Consider the following 5,873-nt stretch of genomic DNA (forward strand, 5'->3'; position numbering starts at 1 on the left):
CGCATTCTTCCAGCTGACAATGGTGCGATGTCCAGCCAGAAGACGTGTCGTTTCCGACAGGAGACAAACCTAGAAATTTCGATTTCCAGCACTGGTTCCGGTTGGCACCTGACTCCAGCCCAGGCAGTAAACGATTTTAGGCTGGAAAACTGTATCGTAACACAGCCGGGACTGGAAAGTATTTCCATCTGGGACTTGTGGAGACCGGAAGTAGGCCTTCCGTTATCGTCGCTTCCCGCGCCATCCGGAGTGACGACAGCCCGGGATATCTCGGGGAGTGGCTTGCCTTGCGGGAAGACGGCATGCGATCCGGCAGAGGTTTCTACAAAGCATCATTTGAACCTTGCTCAGTCGCTGCGAAGCAACTAGCGAACGAACCACAGCAGTTGGAAAATGAACGCCACCGTGACGACCCTTTCGCGTTCTTTCACCACCACCATGACGACAGGGTTGCCTTCTGTGGCCACCGAAGTTGTTCAGACCACCGCCGAAGTTCAGACTACAGTAGGAATCGAGCTCGGCAGAGGGGGCGCGACTAACAACACCTCCGTGGTGCTACTTTTCAAGGACTACCCGCGTCCGGTGCTGACCAGCGGCTTCGTTGCCCTTGTCATCATGGCATTCTTCGGCGTGATATCCAACGCGGTGTCCATCGCCGCACTCCTCCGATCCTTGAAGCTACTCAAGAACGCCACCACGGCTCTGGTAATCAACCTATGCTTCTTTGACTTGCTTTTCTCCGCGCTGAACACCCCGCTGACCGCGAGCATGTTCTGGCACGCCGGTTGGGTGCACAGCGACGGCCTGTGCGTCGCGCATGGTGTGAGCCGCTACTTCAACACGGGTGCCTCCATCTTCACCGTCATGGCCATCAGCATCAACCGGTACGTGGCGATCGTCAAGCCGGGTCTCTACGTTAGGGCATTCACTGAGGGCAACAACCTGCTGGTGGTGACCGGGACGTGGCTTGTGAGTCTGTCGCTGATCTTGTTGCCTACGGCGGGCGTGTGGGGCCAGTTCGGCTGGGACGGCGACACCGGCACGTGCGGCGTGATGCCCAAGAACGGGCGCAGCAGCAAGGCGTTCATCTTCATGGTGTCTTACTTCGTGCCGGCCACGTCGTTCGTGATCTGCTACAGCCGCATCTACTGGATCGTGCGCAAGACGCAGCGCAACCTGCGCCAGTTCAGCTCCAACCATAAGTCCGCCGCCTTCGTGGCGCGCTTGTTCGCCAAGCGCAATGACGGCGGCGCCGTGTCCGAAGAGAAGGTTCAGTGCCTGCAGAAGCGCATCGCCAAGGACTGGCGCCTGCTGAATACGGTGTTTGTCATCTTCGCCGTCTTCACGCTCTGCTACCTGCCGATCGTCGTGCTCAAGTCCTTCCGCCTTCTGGACGACTACCCGGGCGTCCAGGTGTTCGCATACGTCACCTACTACTTCTCGGGATGCGTTAACCCGGTCATCTACATCTGCATGAGCCGGGAATACCGGCAGGCCTACAAGGAGCTCTGGCCCCGCACCAAGAGCGCTGCCCTGTCCTAGAGTACGGGAAGCCGAGAGACAGCCGTGTGATGATTATCCTTTTTTTCGGTGTTTCTCGGTATTATAGCTACCACTTGCCCGACGACCTGAGAGTGTGTGAGCCATGCAGAACATGTACATTTCTATTATTATCTCTCTCTCTATTACTTATCCCGCACACTTGCAATTGAAGCTACCTCTCAGGTAGCGCCAAAAGATTACAAGAACGTTATCATATTTTGGTGTTCATTTTAGAACAATGTTCTTACAGCCATTTTTTTTTATGTTTAAGTAATGATGTGAAAAATGTTACATTAATGTTTTGGAAACCGTTATTTAAACGGCCAGAAAACAATTTTACAATGTATTACTAATGTTAGTGTTACATTTCATGAATGTTCCGCGAATAAGCTATTAATGTTCAAAAAAGATTTAAAAACAAATGAATTTGTTACATGAAATTTTGCCAAACGTTATGCGAACAGTAATAAAGCATTTCTACAACATATCAATAATGGTGGAATTAAGTTTACCTAACGTTGCAGAAACACGTTGACATGCTGACCATGCTCGCCGCTGGTAAGAATGTCCGCAGAGGCCATGTTGAAGGGAAATCTGAAAGTCTCTCGCCCACTTGCTCTCCGTGAGGTAGTATGTCAAGTCCTGGTGAGTTTGCCTTCCCAATCACCCGGTGGGAGAACATTTAACTTGCCTACCTCCGCTGAGGGAGGATCAGCTCGCCGAGTTTTACTCGATCAGGTGGGCAACCGAAAGAAGTTCGAGAGAAGTTGTAACTTCAGCCTCGAATCGTACGTGGTTCCGTCGACGCTGAAGACTAACAACTCCCAGGGAAGGCAAGGCTTTTTGCTTCGCCTTTGCTAGGGTCTTTCAGCCGCTCCAGCATAACTGCTTGTGAAAGATTCTTGAGCACATTGCGAGCTAGACTGGTGACCCGTCCTGCTGCCTTTCTTTTTTTTCGTCGTGTTCACAGCGCGACAACTAAAGCATTCCTACGCGTGCCGCACCAAACTTCGTAGACCTTGAGCAGCCGAACGACTGAGGGAAACACTGCGAGATTTACTGCGCTTCCGCGCAAGCGGGGAGGTGCATTCCGGGGCGTGTACTTGCCGTGCAAACCTACGTACGCGACCACACGAGCGGGAGAGTAAAGCGGAACTGGAGCAGTTGCTTTCCGCTTCTAGCTCATCTGTGAAAAAACGCTGCTCGAGTTTCCCGTTTCGCATGCGCCAGCCCTGATATGGGACGAGGAAACGCGGTGTTGCAGCGCGAAAGCACGAGCACTAGAGCCGTCATAACTGCGGCATTTCATCTGCTCCGTGGAAACTTGGTTCGAGTTGCGGGTTCATGCAGGAGAAGCAGGGAAATGAGAATTCAAAGGCAGAGGGGGTGAGTAAATGAAGAAGAGGAGGAGGCGAACGTTCCAGCGAAAAAAGACATTTATAACAGTTTAGGTGGTGCGGCATTAAGACATGCCTCCACTAACAAATGATGTATGGTTAGGGGTGCATGTTGCAGCATCTGGGTTTGTATCGGTTGTTTCATTTGTAGCACATGCAAGTTAAGCGAGCGCAGTGCCACTGCAGCAAGAAAAAGACGGCAAGAGCGTACAGCGGGATAATCACAGTTGGCCGGCACGGGGAAGTGGCCAATGGCAACTGTGAATGCACAGCTGGAAAGGTTGCTTGCAGCAACCCGATGGGTGTGCTCCGGACTGTTGCCCCTCTGCAGTCCAATGGCTTCCAAGAAGCACCCCAGCACATGGCGTGCAGTGATTTGCGCAGCAGTGGAGGGTGCCCCGTGTAAGTGCCAAATAATGATCACTTCTACAGCTTTGAAGTTTACTGTTTATTTAGTGCGTGTTTACCTCTTTTTTTTTTGCTTGCAGTGTGCATGAGAGAATGGGTTGGCGTTTCAACATTACGCACACCTTAATAAGAAGCCCATAAATTCTCAGTGTCTGTAACATGTCTCACATGATATAGAAAGAACACCACTAGTGCAATCAACAAAAAGAAGTTACAATGTAACGGTACTTCATTGCACTGTGTACAGACTCCACCGCACCTCTGTTTGCCTTCCTGCAACCAGCTTCCCAGACAGAGTCTAGCAACAGATGAGAGAAGGGCCGCACTCTTGATAAGTGGCGTTTGTTTCCAAGGAATAAATTTTCCAATAGGCCACTTGAATCTCCCGCCAAAGTGGCTCAGTACGCTGTACTGCTGATCCCAACAACGCCGGTTCGACTCCCAGCCCCAGTGGCCGCTTTTCAGACGGAGGCAAAAAACGAAATTGCCCAAGTGTCAAGCTTTTCACGCACATTTAAAATCCCCAGGTGGCCCAATTAATCGTAAGCCCTTCACAACGGTGGGCTTATTAGCTCAGGCGTAGCGTGAGCTAAATAAATCCCAAATAATAATACTGTCTCCAGCACACACTGTAACACTTCACCCAAAATGCAACTTTCTGCCTCAAACAAAAGTCAGGAACTCAATGGCTAATGCGTGTCGGTCCACTGTGCAGTGCATAAGCAGAACTCCTGCATGGGCATTTGTAATGCACACTGCAGCTAGCTGGATTGAGACTCCTGCATAATAGGCGACTGCCAGTTCCTCAGGGTAGCACAGATCACCAACATCCGATTAGTCAACGAAACAAGAACTGGGCGTTCAAATATGTTTGTACGCTGGATCCACCTTTCCACATGTATCCTATGTGCAGTAATGCCCTGGGTTTCTTGGGTCTCCTCGGCTGTGAATTGCTCGCGTCGAAGGAGGGGTGGAATGTTCAGCTTCGCACCTATCTCATCCACAAGGTAATCAATTCGGAAGCCCTTGTCCGCCATAATGGAGTCTTCTTCCACGGAGCTCTCGCTCCAGAAAATAACTTCGCATCACACATCCCCTGTCTGCTGTGCATCCCGTAAAGAGCTCGGAAACAAACGCAACCTACCCATGAGGAGCCACTCCCACCAGTCCATTGAATGTTTGTGTTGATTTATAATGAGAGTTTAGGCCAGACTGCGCCAGAAATGACGATGGCACTTCGCACCTTATTTCTGTTGCATCAAGCAATACGCGCGTGGATGCGTACTTCTCCACAAAAGCCCGAAACATTGCCCTGCCAATACGCCTCGAGCGCGGCCTGTAGGGGCGCCACTGAAATCCTCCTAGCTCCCCGTTTCGAAAGCAGCCGCGGGAGTCCGTGTCCCGCTCCCCACTGTCACCGCTGCTTTTGCGGCACGTTAACGACCGAGATTTACCGTTTTCGGGCGTTTGAAATCCATGTTTATGTGGAGCAGACACTCTGTTCGCAAATAGGGTGTGTTTACGTAAGTGTAAATGTTTCTGACGCGATCTTAGTGTGGTATATTCGGTCTGTATAAGCACCAGGTGTGTGTGACAGGCCAGCGTCGCGGAACAGGCGTATCATGGAGCGGATGGTAGTTACACTGCCCCGAATTTACTAGCAGTGTCTCCGTAACCACCCGTTCCTCAGATGTTTAGGCTACGGCTATACACTACGATGTAAATCAGTTTTGTGCGCTTACATAATCAGCGGAGCACTCATACCTGACAGCACGCCAGTTACGTTTGCCAATATTATACCTCAGATATTGATCATCACCATTTACAAGCCAGTCTGTGCTAATTTCGGGAATATTCAATAAAAGTACGATGGACAATGCATAATTATTCTTCGGGGACCAGCTCACGACAGAGTCGTCTTGTCGTGAGGTGAGTGCCCGCAAACATTCATCTGCTACATATATCCTCTGCGAGCAGCGCGGAGACGGGCTTACAATATAATCAGCGTCCGCGATAAATGCTTCTTCGAAATATCGTCATATGGCACAGGGCGCCTGCAGAATAAAGTAGAAACTGCAATCAGAGGGCCTATCACATGCCACACTCTTCCAACGACACCTTTCATCGCTTGTTGAACTGCCTAGCCTGTATACTTCCAAAATAGTGTCTGCCGTACGATCAGCTGTTCGTTGAACTCGAAAAAGCCGCCCTCATCTTCCCACGGGGGGAACTCGAGTAAATGCGTCGCATCTACTCGAGTCAAGCAAAGCGTCACGTCAAGCGAAAGCCAAGCAAAGACGCCCTTGACTGAATTCCGAACGCGCGCTCCGCCGCTTATATACGTTGAGGGGACTGCGTAAGCCGGTCCCAGTCGACGACGTTGGCGTACTTGTAAAGCGGCGTGGACTCTAGGTGTTTGAGCCAACCGTGGATGTTGCTTGGCCGGAGAACGGCACACCGGTTATATGCGCAGCGTGCCCGAAGGAGAGGAAACCGCGGAAGAGAGAGTACTGCACATGCGCCGGC

General features: G+C 51.2%; 1 pseudogene; it reads left to right on the forward strand.

Moving 5' to 3' along the window:
* Positions 1-438: 438 nt before the first annotated feature.
* On the forward strand, positions 439-1,572 carry LOC144165868 (G-protein coupled receptor moody-like; annotated as a pseudogene).
* The last annotated feature ends 4,301 nt before the right edge of the window (positions 1,573-5,873 follow it).

Source organism: Haemaphysalis longicornis, unplaced genomic scaffold (assembly GCF_048455015.1).
Source record: "Haemaphysalis longicornis isolate Haplotype H1 unplaced genomic scaffold, Haemaphysalis longicornis Haplotype H1 scaffold_15, whole genome shotgun sequence".
NCBI lineage: Eukaryota > Metazoa > Arthropoda > Arachnida > Ixodida > Ixodidae > Haemaphysalis > Haemaphysalis longicornis.